Here is a 22,053-nt window from a genome sequence, read left to right as displayed (position 1 = left end):
TTTGTTAAAGAAATGTCACTGGATAATGCTTGTACAATATTAGTTATACTCTGTCGGTTAACAGCCTTACGACGTTGTAGGTGTGCGGATGATCAGGAATGTAGCCGACGACAACGCTGAGCTGCTGCTGTTGCTGCTGCTACTTGTTGAGAACCACGAGTCGTCTTCAGAGCCACGGATAGATATAGGACAGGCAGTAGTTAGATTTGCAGCTTCCTCCACCTGTCCCCTCCGACTGTGCTCTCAATAATCACTGGTTAATAAAGTATGTCCGCCTACATTTGTGCGATCATAACCGCAAACGCATCTGTGCGAGCGCCCAACAAACACTTCCGAACTCTTTCAAAACTCAAGATGCTGTGAGCCCTCCCTGCTCGCAGTGCTACCGAGACACTCCATGCGCAAAGATAAACGTCATAGGTACTGCTATTTCGTCATGCTAGCGATACATTTAAATAAAATTCCCTTGGACATTACCCAGCAATTTACAATATTTACATTATAATTACAATGAGTTATATACATTCACGATTAAATACACCATTACATCTGTTACGTAATAAATAAAGTTTCTGTAATAAAGCTTACAGGTTTAGAAATAGCAGTATATTACTAGTTATCAACGGATATTAAACGGCGAAACATTTTGGATGGTGCAGAAGGTATTTTATCTGCGTTTGCGCTGCTACAAGCGTATATTGTTTCTTTGTTAGATAAGTGTTATTGTGTAAATCCTCTGCTGTTTCTTTATCTTAATACACACATCATAAAAAGTTTTGCATCACCTCGGTTCCCAGACATTGACTGTGGATACTGTATCACAGACACAGTCCCTTAGATTGTTCAGAGATGTCACTAAACCCACCCAAAGATGTAAACAACCATCCATGAGCAGCTCCTATTAGATGGAGGAGGTCCGACAGCCGATCAGTTCCAGTCATTCCACCAGGAAGGAGGTACACGGCTCGTGTTGTCTGTAGTTCAGTCATTCCTAGACGGTTAATACCGCGGTTCGATAGCGTCCGCATTGTTACGTTGTGACAGGAAGGGTTCCCAACAAGGGAAGTGTCCAGGCGTCTCGGAGTGAACCAAAACAATGTTGTTTGGACATGGAGGAGATACAGAGAGACAGGAACTGTCGATGACATGCCTCGCTCAGGCCGCCCAAGGGCTACTACTGCAGTGGATGACCGCTACCTATGGATTATGGCTCGGAGGAACCCTGACAGCAACGCCACCATGTTGAATAATGCGTTTCATGCAGCCACAGGACGTTGTGTTACAACTCAAACTTTGCGCAATAGGCTGCATGATGCGTAACTTCACTCCTGACGTCCATGGCGAGGTCCATCTTTTCAACCACAACACCATGCAGCGCGGTAGAGATTGGCCCAACAACATGCCGAATGGACCGCTAAGGATTGGCATCACGTTCTCTTCACCGATGAGTGTCGAATATGCCTTCAACCAAACAATCGTCGGATACGTGTTTGGAGGCATCCCGGGCAGGCTGAACGCTTAGACCCACTGTCCAGGGAGTGCAGCAAGGTGGAGGTTCTCAGCTGTTTTGGGGTGGCATTCTGTGGGGCAGACGTACGCCGCTGCTGGTCACGGGAGGCGCCGTAACAGCTTTACGATACGTGAATGCCATCCTCCGACCGATGGTGCAACCATATCGGCAGCATATTGGCGAGGCATTCCTCTTCATGGACGACAATTCGCGCCCTCATCGAGCACATATTGTAATGACTTCCTTCAGGATAACGACATCGCTTGACTAGAGTGGCCAGCATGTATTCCAGACATGAACCCTAACGAAACATGCCTGGGATAGATTGAAAAGGGCTGTTTATGGACGACGTGACCCACCAAGCACTCTGAGGGATCCACGCCGAATCGCCGTTGAGGAATGGTACACTCTGGACCAACAGTACCTTGATGAACTTGTGGACAATATGCCCCGACGAATATAGGCATGCATCAATGCAAGAGGACGTGCTACTGTGTGTCAGCGGTACCGGTGTGTACAGCAGTCTGGACCACCACCACTGAAGGTCTCGCTGTATGGTGGTACAACATGCAACATGTGGTTTTCATGAGCAATAAAAAGGGCGGAAGTGGTGTTTATGTCGATCTCTGTTCCAATTTTTTGTACAGGTTCCGGAACTCTCGGAACCGAAGTGAAACAAAACCTTTTTTGATGTGTATGTATACGGGGGTGTTCCACCTAACTCTATGGGATCATATATTTCCGAAACGAAATGAAAATTAGAGGTATCATTAGTAATGGGAGACTTGGTTTCACTGTTCTAAACCTCATAATTTCCGAAATACGCACATTTTAAAGGATGACATCGGCGCGACTGTTTATGCCGTAATGCGCAGGGCAGCGGTTGGTTAAGAAGGCTTTCAGGACAGTGCAGAACACGCGCATTACAGCATTATAACAGAAACTACGGTGCTGTTGCCATGGTTCAAATGGCTCTGAGCACTATGGAACTTAACATCTGAGGTCATCAGTCCCCTAGAACTTAAACCTAACTAACCTAAGGACATCACACACATCCATGCCCGGGGCAGGATTCGAACCTGCGACCGTAGCGGTCGCGCGGTTCCAGACTGAAGCGCCTAGAACCGCTCGGAAACCCCGACCGGCGCTGTTGCCATGGTTTTTAAATCTATGTATTTCAGTAGGTACGAGGTCCAGGACAGTCAAACCAAGTCTCACATCACTAACTCTAGTTTTCAATAGAAAAATAATACATACGTGCCATTAAAAAAACGTAACTTCATGTTGAAAGCGACGGTTGTTTACTCATATGGATTGCGCATTTCCGCCAATTGTGTGAACCCCTTACATAGGAGCATCCTTTGTCGATTTGGTTTTTCACATTTTGTTTCATTTCGGAAATATGTGAGGTTGTAGAGTTAGGTGGAATAAGGTGGTCTGAAACAGTTCGCAGATCTGCAAGTGGTGCAAAACTTGTTTCGATCAGTTTGGTAGACTTCGACGTCTGCGTGGTAAGTAACGTCAAGACTGGCGACGGACATTGGATATCGGTCGAGGCGCGATAAGATGACGCCTGGCAGTCTAACCTCGTCGCTGCAGGCGGTTGTTGTTTTTTGTGGGCAGCTGCGGCTGCGGCTGGTGATTCAGCCATTAGGGCAGTGATTGGCAGACAGCTGGCGGCGGCTCGGCTTGGTCGCAGCTGCGCCTGCGCACGCCCGAGGCGGTCAGTGGATGATGAGGCGGCGTCATTAATCACACGCCTCTCCTACTCCTACTGCTCCTTCTCTGAAAGTTGTGCCAGCCCGGCTCAACGTCGGCGCTTTAACGCTGCATGCGAGTGCACTGCATCCAAGACAGTCACAAAACGTAACGATATAAGATTGCAGTGTCTGTGTTGTTAAGAACGATTTGAATGTCCGAAGGAACATTGCTTCGTTCTTCTTAACACCACAGGCACTGTAATATCGCATTTATCCACCGATACCAGGCAAGGACTTTCAATTGAAAATGTCCTCCCCTATACGGGAATTACACTACTGGCCATTAAAATTGCTACACCACGAAGATGACGTGCTACAGACGCGAAATTTAACCGACAGGAAGAAGATGCTGTGATATGCAAATGATTAGCTTTTCAGAGCATTCACACAAGGTTGGCGCCGGTGGCGACACCTACAACGTGCTGACATGAGGAAAGTTTCCAACCGATTTCTCATGCACAAAAAGCAATTGACCGGCGTTGCCTGGTGAAACGTTGTTGTCATGCCTCATGTAAGGAGGAGAAATGCGTACCATCACGTTTCCTACTTTGATAAAGTATCGGATTGCATCCTATCGCGATTGCGGTTTATCGTATCGCGACATTGTTGCTCGCGTTGGTCGGTACCAATGACTGTTAGCAGAATATGGAATCGGTGGGTTCAGGAGGGTAATACCGAACGCCGTGCTGGATCCCAACGGTCTCGTATCACTAGCAGTCGAGATGACAGGCATCTTATCCGCATGGCTGTAGCGGATCGTGCAGCCACGTCTCGATCCCCGAGTTAACAGATGGGGACGTTTGCAAGACAACAACCATCTGCACGAACAGTTCGACGAAGTTTGCAGCAGCATGCGCTATCATCTCGGAGACCATGGCTGAGGTTACCCTTGACGCTGCATCACAGACAGGAGCGCCTGCGATGGTGAACTCAGCGACGAATCTGGTTGCACGAATGGCAAAACGTCATTTTTTCCGATGAAGCCAGGTTCTGTTTACATCATCATGATGGTCGCATCCGTGTTTGGCGACATCGCGGTGAACGCACATTGGAAGCGTGTATTCATCATCGCCATACTGGCGTGATGGTATGTGCTGCCAATGGTTACACGTCTCGGTCACTTCTTGTTCGCATTGACGGCACTTTGAACAGTGGACGTTACGTTTCAGATGTGCTACGACCCGTGGCTCTACCCTTAATTCGATCGCTACGAAAACATACATTTCAGCAGGATGATGCACGACCGCATGTTGCAGGTCCTGTACGGGCCTTTCTGGATACAGACAATGTTCGACTGCTGCTCTGGCCAGCACATTCTCCAGATCTCTCACCAATTGAAAAAGTCTGGTGAATGGTGGCCGAGCAGCTGGCTCGTCACAATACGCCAGTCACTACTCTTGATGAACTGTGGTATCTTGTTGAAGCTGCATGGGCAACTGTACCTGTACACGCCATCCAAGCTCTGTTTGACTCAATGCCCAGATGTTTCAAGGCCGTTATTACGGCCAGAGGTGGCTGTTCTGGGTACTGATTTCTCAGGATCTATGCCCCCAAATTGCGCGAAAATGTAATCATATGTTAGTTGCAGTATAAATATTTGTCCAATGAATACCCGTTTACCATCTGCAATTCTTCTTGGTGTAGCAATTTTAATGGCCAGTAGTGTACGATCCATACATGAATGTGATGAAGTCATATCTCAAGTCTTTACTTGTCTCAGCTGTGGGGAGGGCACACTGGCCATATTTGTGATACAGTTTAGTTTTATATCATTGTTTTATGCATCCACTCACTTGCACTGGGGATATAGTTTGTATTTGTAATCCCTTGTCCACTTATTAACTGTTTGTGCTCTTGATTCAGTGGGTAAATCATTGACGTCTTTTGGCTATAAATTATATTGTTATAGTGACCATTAGTTTCCATTTATAGCTTGATGGACCCCATCATCAAGATATCCATCTGAGTTGTGGCACCCATACTTTTATGCTTAATAGGAACAGCTCTCGTAATTTTCACTTAATAAGCCATTATGCGCAGTGTGATCTTGTTTCTTTTAAGCTCATGTGAACTTATGGGGAGTTTTCCATTTCTGCAAGTCATCAGGGACGGGATCTATAGCATTCAGAGGTATGCTATACAGCTCAACTGACACCTCACATGATTAAGGTGGAAAACATAAATAATTAATAAAAGGAACAAGTGTTACTGTGCAAAACTATTAGTAGTTTGCTGTATAGTAAAAACTTGTCATTTCTTAATCACAGAGTAAAATCTTCGCTAGGGAGGTGATCAACTTGTTCAAATGTATTCGAGAGGAGTTTAGTTAATACGGTCTTGAAGAAGTTTATAATAAAAATATTCACATAAAAGGCGGAAAAAATGGATTAGATGGCTAAGTCTTTCGTACAATCACGGTATCGTCTCCCCAGTTACATACTGGAGAAGAAACATTACAGTGCTTTGCTCGCATCCTTGATCTCGCATGTAGCTCATTACTGACCTTATTTTTCAAAAAGTTTAACTAAAGCGTTAATTAACGCTGCACAAGTAAGCTCCAATAATCAAGATACCTCGAAGGCTATTAATAAAATTCTTAGTCTGTTTTTAAAAAACTGCATAGTTCGTTCTTTTATGGAAGTATCTACATTCTATTTATTTAGCAGAAAATGTAGCAGATATTCCGCACATGAGCAACATCTATGCTACTGACTACAGGTAGCAATCATGGGAGGACACGTAGTTCCATCCCACGGCTCTAGAGTGCTACCACAATTAGTAGCCGTGTCTGCTTTCAGTAGATATTTCAGAGAGGTCACATAGGGTGTTAAAGAAATGTCCTACACTCGTATTCTCTCACAAGATACTAGTGGTCAAAACTTGAAAAAAATGTCTGGTAAACGTTTTGCTGAAAACAAATACTTATTGAGATAAAGCCGTTCTCTCTGTTGACACTAGAAGCAGTGCTCACTGTAGTTACGCCCATCCTTTAAATATCCTTCAGCCCTCCTTCTAAAAGAATCACGAGCTCGTTCGAGCATACATGGCCATATGTATAGGACAAAGTGGTCATTCTTGTGGACCACCTTACCAATCCGTTGCTTGTTAAACAAAAGTTTTAATTATAACTTCGACTATCGCTCGTATGTGAAATAATATGGTGCATGACTTTTTATTTATTTATTGTTCCGTAGGACCAAATTAAGGAGACGTCTCCATGGTCATGGAACGAGTCAATCCATGAAATTATTAGACGATAGTAGAAACAGATAAAATGAAATATAAGAAACATATTCAGGCGACAAGTTGCAAGTTTAAATAAAGAAAATCAACAATATAACACTGGAATTTGCTTAGTTTTTCAGCTCTTCCAGGAGCTCCTCGACAGAATAGAAGGAGTGAACCATGAGGAAACTCTTCAGTTTGGACTTAAAAGTGTTTGGGCTACTGTTAAGATTTTTGAGTTCTTGTGGTAGCTTATTGAAAATGGCTGCAGCAGAATACTGCACTCCTTTCTGCACAAGAGTCAAGGAAGTGCATTCCACATGCAGATTTGATTTCGGCGTAGTATTATCTGAGTGAAAGCTGCTAACTCTTGGGAATAAGCTAATATTGGTAATAATAAACGACATTAAAGAAAATATATACTATAAGGGCAAAGTCAGAATTCCCAGACTATTGAATTGGGGTCGACAAGAGGTTCTCGAACTTACACCACATATAGCTCGAACAGCCCGTTTTTGAGCCAAAAATACCCTTTTTGAATCAGAAGAAATACCCCAAAAAATAATTCCATATGACATAAGCGTATGAAAATATGCGAAGTAGACTAATTTTCGTGTTGAACTGTCACTTATTTCAGATACTGTTCTAATGGGAAATAAAGCAGCATTTAGTTTCTGAACAAGATCCTGAGCATGGGCTTTCCACAACAGCTTACTATCTATCCGAACGCCTAGGAACTTGAACTGTTCCGTCTCGCTTATAATATGCCCATTCTGTCTGATCAAAATATCGGTTCTTGTTGAATTGTGGGTTAGAAACTGTAAAACCTGAGTCTTACTGTGATTTAGTATCAAATTATTTTCCACAAGCCACGAACTTATTTCCTGAACTACATTATTTGATACTGTTTCAGTATTACAAACAAGATCCTTCACTACCAAGCTGGTCTCATCAGCAAACAGAAATATTTTTTAAATACCTCTAGTACTAAAAGGCGTATCATTTATATAAATAAGAAATAGCAGTGGCCCCAGCACCGACCCTTGGGGAACGTCCCACTTAACAGTGCCCCATTCGGACTGAACATCACTACCACTCTCAATATTGCGGAGAATTGCCTTCTGCTTTCTGTTCTTAAAGTAAGAGGCGAACCAATTGTAAGCTACTCCCCTTACTCCATAATGGTCCAACTTCTGCAGTGATATTTTGTGGTCAACACAGTCAAACGCCTTTGTTAAATCAAAGAAAACACCTAGCGTTCGCAACCTTTTATTTAATATGTCCAAATCCTCACAGATAAAAGAGAACATAGCATTTTCAGTTGTTAAACCATTTCTAAAACCAAACTGTACAGCAAATTATGTGAATTTAAATGCTCCAGTAACCTTGTATATACAACCTTCTCGATAACTTTAGCAAACACCGATGGCATAGAAATAGGTCTAAAATTGTCAATATTATCCCTGTCTCCCTGTTTAAGTGACTTCACTACCGAGTACTTTAATTGGTCAGGAAACCAACCACTCCTAAAGGAAAAGTTACAGATATGGCTAAGTACTGGGCTAACCTACATAGAACAATACTTCAATATTCTGCTAGATACCCCGTCATATCCATGAGAGTTCTTGGTCTTTAGTGATTTAATTATTAACTCAATCTCCGTCTTATCAGTATCATGGAGAGCATTTCAGGTACAGTCTCGGAACACTTTTTTCTAAGAGCGCTATATGATTTCCTGTTGGGACTAGATTTCTGTTTAGTTCACCTGCTATATTCAGAAAGTGATTATTAAATACTGTACATATATGCGACTTATCACTAACACAGACATTCCCACTACGCACTGATTCTATATCCTCGACCTGTTTCTGCAGACAAGCCATTTCCTTTACGACTGGCCATATGGTTTTAATTTTATCCTGAGACTTAGCTATTCTATCTGCATACCACATACTTTTTGCCTTGCTAATAACATTTTTAAGCACCTTACAATACTGTTTGTAATGGGCTGCTGCATTTAGATTTTGACTGTTTCTAACGTTTTGATGTAATTGCCACTTTGTTCTACAAGTTATTTTTATCCCTCTAGTCAGCCACCTAGGCTGCCTGTTTGTGCTAGTACTTTGTTTTGAACGTTCTAACGGAAAGCAACTTTCAAAGAGCACGAGAAAAGTCTTGATGAAAGCATTATATTTATCGTCTACTCTATCAGCACTATAAACAACTTGCCACTCTTGTTCCTTGATAAGGTTTACAAAGGTCTCTACAGCAAGTGGACCAGCTTTCCTAAACAGTTGATAGCTATATTTAACATGTGTAGCAGCACAAAAATCTTTTAGAGTTAAAATTTGTGCATCATGGTCTGAAAGGCCATTCGCCTTCTTGCTAACAGAATGCCCTTCTAGTAATGAGGAATGAACAAAAATGTCTACGGTTGTTCTACTTTTCCCTTGCACTCTCGTTGGAAAGAATACAGTTTGCATAACATTATATGATTCAAATCACGTCATCGTTAACGTGGTTCCGCACTCTAGACATGACCAACAGCTGAGATATTTCTTAAGCACAGTTCGTAGTGATGCACAACATGCTGGTCGTGCAGTGCAGCCTACATGTTAGATGTTACGTGCCTTTTCACCAACCATTTTGGAGCTAGGTATTTCTTACATCCACAGTACTTTTTTCTAGACAATAGGTAATATATGTACCGAATTTTGTTTGAAGTCAATCCAATTGTTTAAGAGGAGATGTGGAACACACATATATACGCACATAAAACTATTTTTATGTACATCGATATTATCAAATGTAGGTAATTGTAATACAAATTTTATTCGTTTGGGCTGATTGACATTTGGAGATGAAATTTGTCTCTGCCAATGTATTTAGCCAATCCATGAAGAGCTGAGACAGTTAGTACACATTGTGTCGTTCGCTTTTGTAGTGAAGCTACTTAAGCAGATGTGATGCATGCAGTCCTCAGCTACCCAAACATGGCCCCAATAACGAACAAGGATTTACAGCTCGTAACTGACATAGGAGAGACGAGAGCGAACAGTTGGTGGTGGCCAGCGTCCATTCCAAGTCTCTTGGATTAAAATCAAGCCACCTCACTCTTCTTTACGGCGGAAGAGTTAGAATTCTGATGTCTCTGTGACATTTATTGCTTTACCGACGAAGCGCTACCTCAGTGGAGAAGGACGCTGGTACAAATTGGCCATTTCTTGTCGATGGAACCGTCCAAGTTCTCACCTGTAGTGATTTGTGAAAACGACCGAGAACATCAGACAGTATAGTTAGATGAGGATTTGAACCATTACGCCGCCTCGATTGGTGGAGTGAGAATTTACGACCCTGGATGTAGATTTGTCTCTCGACAGGTCATCTCAATATTACTGAGCTTCTTCGTTGTCTTATGGGAGGAACCAGCGGTGCGCTGTCAGTGGATTTCGCTCATATCAGACTAACAATACAACTCAGTGTTAGAGTATATTCGACGTACAGGTAGTGAGGGCAAGGTTCCTTTTTTTCGAGCTGTTATAAGAAATGGATATACGATAGGACTTCCGTCTAATTTCACTTTTGTTAGCATTCTCGTACATTTTAGAAAAGGTATTATATAAATGGCGTCTTAACCATCTAGGTACAAATGAAACGTTGTCAATATTACATTTTGGCTTTGTAAAATTTTCCGAGTTCGAAAAATTTAATACGAATGATTTGTGGTGTGAACTCTAGAACATCCTACGGAAATCTATTCAAGGTGCAGCGAATATTTGCTATGGCTTCCTATTACATTTGGCTCCTTAATGAAATTTTCAAAAAAATGTAGCTCTCTTTTATGCAATCAGCTCTAAAAATAAGAACAGTCTACATAAAGATTTCAAGTCACTTGTTGTGACCAGAAATATGTCTACTATTCATCAACATACATTTTCAACAATTTACTAGTAGCCATAAAACGTTTACTTACTTACAAAGTTCAGTTTCAGAGGCGTTAAGAAAAATTATCGACGTCCAGCCCCTGTGCCCCATCATCGAATTTCTTAGTGGAACCAGTTAATAACAACAAATGACGCGGATGTCATGTAATATCTGACTGCTGCATATTTGCGTAGTTAAAAGTTTTCTGTTTGTTGGTAGATACTTGCAATAGTCGAAAAATTATCTTATACACTTCAACGTATATACTCTTACAAGTTTGTGACAAGTTCGGCATTGGTTTTCAAATGGAAATATTTTTCGGATTTTTTACTTATTTTATGCCCTCGAGTATATGTATCACTTAGGATGTGCGGAAGAAACATTAGCATGCCTGCGCTTTTGTAAATATGTATTTTTTTTTTATTTCTATGATATACGCCACATCCTTATGGATCACCTCACTATGCATCTGTGAACGAAAGGTATATATATATATATATATCTATACTGCAACTTCTCCAAGGTTTAACGATATCTGCAGGGCACATCACCTTACCTTTGCAATGCTCCGTTTCAAGCAATCGCTTTTTTTATGCACGGTATCAACATATGAAAAAGGAACGCAATTTTGTTTATAGTTATTATCCTAATAGCGGTCCGCAGTGTAACTGGCAATGTCTGGTGGCAAATGATGATGTTAATTGTCCGAATCAGCGAATCCCATCCGGAACAGAACAGTTATCAATGTTTAGCGTAAATGACTATTCGCAGACTCGTTTTAAGTCCAAGACATGTAAATCAATTATGGTTATTCGTAGGTCTGAGCGACATCTCGGACGAAGTACGCGCGATCGCATATACTGAAGAGGTTTCAGTCATTGTTTTGGACACGTGTCGAGGTAAAATGGGTCAGATATGCAACATATCTTCACAGTATTCACAACGACGGGCTGCGAGAAGCTGAATTATTGTTTTAAAAAAGAATGTTTTCTCTAATTTGTGTGGTGCTCTTTAGTGATAATTGAAAAATAAATTTTAATAAGAGCAGATTACCTGGAGTACCGTTAATTAAAAGAAGCAGCCAAGTAAAAAAAATGATAAGTTTAAATTATTATACGGCACAGATAAATTTACTGCTAAGGGAGAGAAAATTAATAATTCGGTTTTGTCTAACCTGCTTTGATACCTGGAGCGGACTGACCGCGCACATCGTTTGTTGGTCGCATGCCGATCATTAATATAACGCATTATGCACAGAAGTGCTGTATTTACAGATCTGCTTAACAGATCTCAGGGGCGCATGAGGGGCTGCTACAAATCTGAACATCAATGATGTTCGGCAGCTGCCAGCAGACGGTATGTCTTCAGTCCTGCAGTTCTTCCAGCTGAAACATAGAAATGTTGGCAGGCAAGGTTAATGTTGTTGAAATGAAACATTGGTAAACAATAAGAATTATTCATATATTGACGATACTTTTACATATAAAAATATTTTACACACCTTGAAAACATCATTCAAGTACAACTGACAGTTACAAAATCATTAGAGAGAGCGATTATTAAGAGAGAGCGATCGACACGACGTCAATAGAGAACGGGCCCCAGTAAAGAGAGGGAGCGAGCCAGACACCGCTCGTGTTTATATACAAGTAGACAACTGACGTCAACTCTACTGTCATTTTTCCTCAATCTCCTCCTGTTCTGGAAGCCTCTTGCGTGGGAAAATGTTCGAGAGACTTCGCTGCGCCCCTTTTCGGCGCGACTGATCGCATAAAATTTGATAGTTGCAGTTTGCCGGCCGCGTTGTCCGAGCGGTTCTAGGCGCTTCAGTGCGGAACCGCGCGACTGCTGCGCTCGCGGGTTCGAATCCTACCTCGGGCATGGATGTGTGTTATGTCCTTAGGTTAGTTAGGTTTAAGTAGTTCTAAGTTCTAGGGGACTTATGACCTCAGATGTTAAGTCCCATAGTGCTCAGATCCATTTGAACCATTTGACGCAGCTTGCGCTGCGTCTGCTGCGTTGTTTGCCAATTAAAAAATAAAATTGCTCTCTTTCGCTAATTTTAACATCTATATGCTCTCTCACATTTAAGAATTAGTTGCAATTTTACATTGTAGGACAATTTAAAGACAATATACGGAATTAATACTAAAGGACAACGTTTCTTACGTACACTCCTGGAAATTGAAATAAGAACACCGTGAATTCATTGTCCCAGGAAGGGGAAACTTCATTGACACATTCCTGGGGTCAGATACATCACATGATCACACTGACAGAACCACAGGCGCATAGACACAGGCAACAGAGCATGCACAATGTCGGCACTAGTACAGTGTATATCCACCTTTCGCAGCAATGCAGGCTGCTATTCTCCCATGGAGACGATCGTAGAGATGCTGGATGTAGTCCTGTGGAACGGCTTGCCATGCCATTTCCACCTGGCGCCTCAGTTGGACCAGCGTTCGTGCTGGACGTGCAGACCGCGTGAGACGTCGCTTCATCCAGTCCCAAACATGCTCAATGGGGGACAGATCCGGAGATCTTGCTGGCCAGGGTAGTTGACTTACACCTTCTAGAGCACGTTGGGTGGCACGGGATACATGCGGACGTGCATTGTCCTGTTGGAACAGCAAGTTCCCTTGCCGGTCTAGGAATGGTAGAACGATGGGTTCGATGACGGTTTGGATGTACCGTGCACTATTCAGTGTCCCCTCGACGATCACCAGTGGTGTACGGCCAGTGTAGGAGATCGCTCCCCACACCATGATGCCGGGTGTTGGCCCTGTGTGCCTCGGTCGTATGCAGTCCTGATTGTGGCGCTCACCTGCACGGCGCCAAACACGCATACGACCATCATTGGCACCAAGGCAGAAGCGACTCTCATCGCTGAAGACGACACGTCTCCATTCGTCCCTCCATTCACGCCTGTCGCGACACCACTGGAGGCGGGCTGCACGATGTTGGGGCGTGAGCGGAAGACGGCCTAACGGTGTGCGGGACCGTAGCCCAGCTTCATGGAGACGGTTGCGAATGGTCCTCGCCGATACCCCAGGAGCAACAGTGTCCCTAATTTGCTGGGAAGTGGCGGTGCGGTCCCCTACGGCACTGCGTAGGATCCTACGGTCTTGGCGTGCATCCGTGCGTCGCTGCGGTCGGGTCCCAGGTCGACGGGCACGTGCACCTTCCGCCGACCACTGGCGACAACATCGATGTACTGTGGAGACCTCACGCCCCACGTGTTGAGCAATTCGGCGGTACGTCTACCCGGCCTCCCGCATGCCCACTATACGCCCTCGCTCAAAGTCCGTCAACTGCACATACTGTTCACGTCCACGCTGTCGCGGCATGCTACGAGTGTTAAAGACTGCGATGGAGCTCCGTATGCCACGGCAAACTGGCTGACACTGACGGCGGCGGTGTACAAATGCTGCGCAGCTAGCGCCATTCGACGGCCAACACCGCGGTTCCTGGTGTGTCCGCTGTGCCGTGCGTGTGATCATTGCTTGTACAGCCCTCTCGCAGTGTCCGGAGCAAGTATGGTGGGTCTGACACACCGGTGTCAATGTGTTCATTTTTCCATTTCCAGGAGTGTAGTTTTAAATGAATTGTTTTAGTTTTGGGGCTTAAATTTATTTACACATAAAAAGAAACGTTTCAAAGCCTTTTTAGATTTTGTTGATGGAGAAAGTCTGATGGAATGGAAATATAGCGATCAAACTCAGGACGTGTATTCCATTTACCATGAGGAGACTGCCCGTCAGTATACGCGCCGTCAGAGCGTCTGGTGACTACTGTAGATATTAACGAGACTGATAATGAATCCACTGTCAAATAGAAGTTGCCTCACAGTGTTTTACCCAGTTAACATAAACGTAATGCCAACAAGTGTGTGCAAAACATCTGTCACAACTGTGAAACTGGAATTGCACATAAAACTTCCAGCGATGTATTCAAAGCACTAATTAAGAAGAATGTCGTTATTTTCTCTATTTATAAAAACAAAGACTTTTCACAATGAATCCGTAGTCAATTGTTTAATGAGCTGAACGTGAAGTTCATGAATTTCTTATCTTCATCATGAACTTTGGAAAATTCAATAAAGATAACTTTTAAATTAAATTGAAAACTTTTAAATATTTTAGAGATCATACTAGATCCATAATGAACAACAAAGAGCCCATACAAGAAGGGAAGGAATGCTCTGGAACAACATCTACATCTATACTCCGCAAACCAAGAGTACTTTGTGTGCCGGTGTCACTTCCCCCTTTTCCTGTTCCAGTCAGTACGTTTCGCAAGGAGAATGATTGTTGGTAAGCCTCCTTATAGGCTGGAATATGTATAATTTTACCTTCATAGTCTCTTCGCGAGACATACGCAGAAGGAAGCAATATACACTCCTGGAAATGGAAAAAAGAACACATTGACACCGGTGTGTCAGACCCACCATACTTGCTCCGGACACTGCGAGAGGACTGTACAAGCAATGATCACACGCACGGCACAGCGGACACACCAGGAACCGCGGTGTTGGCCGTCGAATGGTGCTAGCTGCGCAGCATTTGTGCACCGCCGCCGTCAGTGTCAGCCAGTTTGCCGTGGCATACGGAGCTCCATCGCAGTCTTTAACACTGGTAGCATGCCGCGACAGCGTGGACGTGAACCGTATGTGCAGTTGACGGACTTTGAGCGAGGGCGTATAGCGGGCATGCGGGAGGCCGGGTGGACGTACCGCCGAATTGCTCAACACGTGGGGCGTGAGGTCTCCACAGTACATCGATGTTGTCGCCAGTGGTCGGCGCAAGGTGCACGTGCCCGTCGACCTGGGACCGGACCGCAGCGACGCACGGATGCACGCCAAGACCGTAGGATCCTACGCAGTGCCGTAGGGGACCGCACCGTCACTTCCCAGCAAATTAGGGACACTGTTGCTCCTGGGTTATCGGCGAGGACCATTCGCAACCGTCTCCATGAAGCTGGGCTACGGTCCCGCACACCGTTAGGCCGTCTTCCGCTCACGCCCCAACATCGTGCAGCCCGCCTCCAGTGGTGTCGCGACAGGCGTGAATGGAGGGACGAATGGAAACGTGTCGTCTTCAGCGATGAGAGTCGCTTCTGCCTTGGTGCCAATGATGGTCGTATGCGTGTTTGGCGCCGTGCAGGTGAGCGCCACAATCAGGACTGCATACGACCGAGGCACACAGGGCCAACACCCGGCATCATGGTGTGGGGAGCGATCTCCTACACTGGCCGTACACCACTGGTGATCGTCGAGGGGACACTGAATAGTGCACGGTACATCCAAACCGTCATCGAACCCATCGTTCTACCATTCCTAGACCGGCAAGGGAACTTGCTGTTCCAACAGGACAATGCACGTCCGCATGTATCCCGTGCCACCCAACGTGCTCTAGAAGGTGTAAGTCAACTACCCTGGCCAGCAAGATCTCCGGATCTGTCCCCCATTGAGCATGTTTGGGACTGGATGAAGCGTCGTCTCACGCGGTCTGCACGTCCAGCACGAACGCTGGTCCAACTGAGGCGCCAGGTGGAAATGGCATGGCAAGCCGTTCCACAGGACTACATCCAGCATCTCTACGATCGTCTCCATGGGAGAATAGCAGCCTGCATTGCTGCGAAAGGTGGATATACACTGTACTAGTGCCGACATTGTGCATGCTCTGTTGCCTGTGTCTATGTGCCTGTGGTTCTGTCAGTGTGATCATGTGATGTATCTGACCCCAGGAATGTGTCAATGAAGTTTCCCTTTCCTGGGACAATGAATTCACGGTGTTCTTATTTCAATTTCCAGGAGTGTATTTATTGACACTTGTAGTAATGTATACTCTCAGTATTTCAGCAGCAGATCATATGGTGACGCACAACGCCTCTCTTGCAACGTCTGCCACTGAAGCTGATAGCATCTCCGTGATGCTTCTGCGCTTACTACATGAACCTGTAGCGAAACGCGCTGCTCTTCTTTGGATCTTCTCTACTTGCTCAATCAATCCTGTCTGGTACGGATCCCATACTGATGAGCAATATTCAAGTACTTGTCGAACGAATGTTTGATAACTATTTCTTTTGCTGATGGACTACGTTTCCTGAGCTTTCTTCGTAAGAATCTTCTCAGTATGCCATCTGCTCTACCCGCGATCAATATTATGCAGTCGTTCAACTTTAAATCGATCCGTCCTCATACTCCTAGATATTTTAAAGAAATAAATGCTTCCAGTGATTGTTCTGCAATCGTGTAATAATACAATAAAGGGTCTTTCTGTCTCTGTATTCGCAATACGTTACATTTGTTTGTTGAGGGGCAATTGCCAATCTCTGCACCATCGCGAAGAACCTCATGGACCTTCGAAGGTATCTTCAAGGTCATTTATATATACTGTGAAAATTAATGGTCCTGTAATACCCCCTTGTGGGACACTCGAAGATACTTTTACATCTGAAGACTTCTCTTCGTTCACAGTGACTTGCTGTGTTCTGTTTGCTAGAAACTCTTCTGTCCAGTTATAAAGTTGGTCTGATATTCCGTACGCTCGTATTTTGTTTAGTAGGCGGCAGTGCGGAATTGTACTGAACGCCTTCCAGAAGTTAAGAACACGGCGTCAACCTGAACGCCTTTACCTACTGCTTTCTGGGCCTCGTGGACGAACAGGGCGACCGGGGTTTCACACAATCATTGTTTTCTGAACCCATCTTGGTCCCTAAAGAGGAGATTTTCGGTCTCCATAAATGTTATAATATGGAAGCATAAGACATGTTCCTAACTTAATCATGCATCTCATTATATTGTAAATCTATACGCAAATTGTTTTCGAATCTGTTTCTTCTAGAAAAGTGAAGGGGCTTATGGATATCCTAGTAATTTTTTGAAGCATATTTATTTTCAGGTCCTACAAGATATTAAATGAAGTAATTGAATCACTCTGTGATATCAAACATAGGACAGGTTTTCCGGCGTCATTGGTTAATGGTGTACTTTGTGGATGTTCTCGACGAGTTCATCCTGGCTTAAGTCCAGGGAACACCTACCCAGTCCGTAGCACTTCAATATGACGGCTGTGTCGGCTAGAAATATAGAGCAGAAAAATAGAGGCAATAACTCAGCTGAACACCTGAAAGTACACCAAATGTGAAACATGGTTGATGTAACATTTCCCCCGTCTTATTTCAGAGTCCCACCCCACAACCTATGATCTCTACCATATATACACAAATATTGGATGTATAAATTAAAGAAAAAGTATTGTAAGACAATTAACCGAAATGTCAAATTCCAGTCAGGGGCACAGGAAGTTACACAATGGAGCCTAATGTATTATTAAAAATATGAAAGGTATAGATGACTTGTCAACAGCGACACTCACGGGTATGTCATTAAAATCCTCGCACAGGTCTTGTGAAAGACTACTAAAGTTTCAGCAGAGGTACATCAAGACATTGTACATGGTCACCAGCATGGGCTGTATCTTCTACCCAAGAATCACCGAGGATAAAATTATGGTGCTGATTCTAGTGTCCGATTCCGCTCGTCGGCTTTGAGCAATGACGTCATGCCTAAGGTGGAGAGGCTACTTAGAGGCACTCTTTGAAAGCAACTCATCATATTCGTAAACAAATGAATGTAGTATACAATAAAATTAGTCACAGTTCACGTGATTAATTACTTAGCCACAAACTATATCGACAAGAATTAAAGGTAATGAAAATAAATAAGAATAGAAAAATAGAAGTATACGTCGCTGAAATAATTATCGTAATTTATGCGAGTAAGAAAAAGACAGAGAATCTTTAAGCTGATTACAGTACAGCACATAATGAAGTCGCAATACTGTGAAATAACGTTAACTTTTAACAATTATTAAATCTAACGGGACTAGTGCACAAGTATCGAAAATTCACAAAAATTAGGGTCTAACAAATACTGGAATCGGTAAGTAGAATTGACCGATTCTAGCCAGGCCACGGTCCGTTATTTAGACCATTTTAACAACAAGTGTGTACACTAAAGTGTTACAAGATTTCTACATATGGTAGAACTGTCTTCACTACTATGAAATAGAGAAAATATGGAAGCTGTACCTACAATATATTTTCACTTTTTCGCAGTGGATCTGAGATCAATAAGAAATCTAGAAATCCTACAAAAACATAGTCCACAGACTTACTGCAAAAATGTCGAAAATTATGAACCATCGAATAGTTGGAATCGGTGACTAGAACTGACCTTCTAGGTCAATCCGAGTTACCGATTCCAGCCATTAGATGATTCATTAATTAGATAGTTTCTTCAGAAGATGTGTGCAGTAAAATGTACGCTAATAGTATTTCCGCATTTTCAACTGCTCTCTGAACTACCGCAAAAATGTTGCTAATATTGGAATCGGAAACTGGAACTGACCTTCCATATAGTAGTTTTAGATAGCAATTACAAATGTAGAAATACTATTACTTATCAGTGCATACAACTCCTGCAAAAATAATTTACATATGTATCATGGAGCAGTTGGAATGGGTAACTGGAATATACCTGCGTAGGTTCCTTCTAGTTATTGATTCCAAAATTCGTTATTTTTTCTAAGTATTCATTAGTTGTTTGTTGGCTTTTCTTTTAGAATTTAGTGTGTCGGTTTCTCCATATTTCATGTTACTGTTTCGTGCTTGTTACCATTCATTTCATTTTCTTGTTTTTCTCTTACATTTTAGTTTCTGCCCGCCGAAAACCCCAACTTTCCTGCGCTTCTCCAGTTAGATTCGGTAATTAATAGTGAAATTAACGTTATTTTTATACGGTATGGCTTCACCATGCGCTTTTCTGTTAAGCAATTTAAAGGCTCTCTGTGCTTTTCTACTCGCATAAATGACGAGACTACTTCTTATCAGACATGAAAACTAGTTTTAAATTATTGTTCTTAATTGTTTTCGTTATCTCCAGTTCGTTTCGACATAATTCATGACTAAGTAAGTAACTGCAAGAAATTTGAGTGTAATTTTATCATCTGCAACATTCATTTGTTTGTGTCCATAACCGTAACTTCCATAGAATGCCTATACGTAGCGCCTTTGCCTTTGGTATGTCATTGCTCAAAGCCAATGAGTGGAATCGGACGCTAGAACGTATCCAAATTATCTTGTATTTCTACACGAAGAGTCATCACAATTGTTCTAGAAGGACCCAGTGGTCATTCTATTAAGACTATTAAGACTTTGGTCAACATGGTGTGGTAGCTGTACAATTCACACAATATATTTTTCGAAACCGTTGGACTTGTAAAAAATAGGCTAGTGTCTTGGCAACCGAGATTTCCCAAATACAGATTACTTTTTCAAGACGGATGTGCATCGTGGAATTTAATTAATGGCATGGACAGTATGAGAAATCGATAGACACTACGAAGAAATCGTTACATTCATCGTTAAACCTGTAGCTGTTGTTTATAAAGCTCCTCGCCGTTTTGATCGTGTTTATAGGAACATCACTAAAGAAAGGTAGTTCAAGAATACATTTAGAACAGTTCGAAGGACACTACTATAAATCGAGACGGCTCAATAAGATCCCTGACAGCTCGCAGCGCTGTGGCGAGTTTTCATCTGCCAAACGCTAACGGCTGCAGGCGAAAATAGTAGCCGTCTACAGAGCTGTGACAACACAGGCGTTGCCATAGAGACGTTTAAAAAATCGCGTTGCGTTATTGGTTGAGGGAGTCCCACAAAACTACCGCGCCCAGGCCACTATAACTGTCAGGGATCATCAACACGCGCCAACTTAATTATAACCAGTTTGAATGATTGAACACCATCACAGAACATCAATTGCTAATCCACAACTACATATTTTGTGAATCACAAAATCAAGAGTGTGTGTTTTTAACTGCTCTTTCACTTCTATAACGCTTCAAACTGCTATAAATATGAAGGTTGGTGAGCGTTAATGCCCGCATAATGGAACGCCCTAAACTTAACAACAACAGCTAAAGGTTGTTTTGAACACAATAGCCTCCGTAGATATTATTCTTTTAGAAATAGTATATCATTTCCCTCTATGTTCCTACAAAACAGGCAACAACGCTAAATGCAAGTTAAAGCTGGCGTTGTCGCAGAGCGTTACCTGTTGTTAATTCGCCGTTCGTAGGTCGCCGCAGCTTATTACCAACGGTCTTGATCCTCACTAGTTTCAGTAACTGTCAGCAGCGATCATCATCTTAACTAAAATTCACTTTGTCTACACCCTTATGAAACAATCAACAATTATATGCTGTTTGGAATACTGCAAAAGCTGTTTCACAACAGCGCAGACGACGTTTCTTCTCTGTCCGTCCGATTACCATATACGACTGTGATTGAGCGGGGTACAATCGCCCAGCAACGAACTCATTATTGGCCCCAGCTCTTGAAAACAATGGAATGTAGACCAGGAACGAAAGAGAGAAGTAAGCTTTAACACATAAACATGTTCAGCGCCTGCTTAGCTCCCTTGTGGAAAATCTATACCGCATCACGGAACACTGATTTTGATCCAGTAATACAACAATTCCATTTTTCTCTGAAAATAATGGATGAATGATGAGCGGTGGTTTCTGCTCTGGACTCCCGTTCAGGAAGATCGAAGAGGGGAAGACACGGTGATCGAGATAAAATTAAGTAACTAAAACATGTGTGAATAAACTGAGAAATGAAGCAGCCAGCAAAAGGAACAATACCGAGAGGGAATAGGAACGGTGGATTGTATATTGCAGGATCACAGAAAATCTCCCCGCATTTCACAACAAATTTCTGAGGTTCCGATTTTCCTGTATTAAGGAGGTCCATAAATTGTCGTACAACTTCAGACCTTAATAACTTATAAAACTCTACTAGATAATATAGATAATAGCAACTGGTTGCCAACATGTGACAAGATAACCTCTTAGGTTTGTTTCTTCGTTCTATACAGGTCAATGTGACACAGACGACGTCCAGTCGGTTATCAGTTTCTTTCCACGTACACTCCAGGAACTCCACAGCGACATGCTGAAATGCATTTTGAATGTGTGTCTTGTAGTTCAGTAGATCTGTAGTCTTGGTTTGATACACCTCATCCCTTTTTTTAACAAAAAGAAAAAAATGAGAAAATATTTACCATGTGGAAGGTCAGGCGATCTTGGCGAATGCCGAATCGGACCATCTCGATTCAAATGGTTCAAATGGCTCTGAGCACTATGGGACTTAACGTCTGAGGTCATCAGTCCCCTACACCTACAACTACTTAAACCTAACTAACCTAACGACATCGCACACATCCATGCCCGAGGCAGGATTCGAACCTGCGACCGCAGCAGCAGCGCGGTTCCGGACTGAAGCGCCTAGAACTGCTCGGCCACAGCGGCCGGCGGACTATCTCAGCCGATCCATCTACTATCTTTTTATCGTGAAACTGAAGGCCATTTAGGGACAAGTGAGGTTGTGCCCCGTTCTGCTGGAACATGAAGTTTGGGTGCCAGTGTTAGAATTGTGGCACAAAAAACTCTTGTAACACATCTAGGTAAACATCACTGTTGACTGCACCCTCGCTGAGAAAGAATGGACCATAGTTGCAAATATACATAAGCCCGCCCCACTCATTGATTCTGAACCTGTCAG

This window comes from Schistocerca piceifrons, chromosome 7 (assembly GCF_021461385.2).
Source record: "Schistocerca piceifrons isolate TAMUIC-IGC-003096 chromosome 7, iqSchPice1.1, whole genome shotgun sequence".
Taxonomy (NCBI): Eukaryota; Metazoa; Arthropoda; class Insecta; order Orthoptera; family Acrididae; genus Schistocerca; species Schistocerca piceifrons.
Note: the sequence above shows the minus strand (reverse complement) of the source record.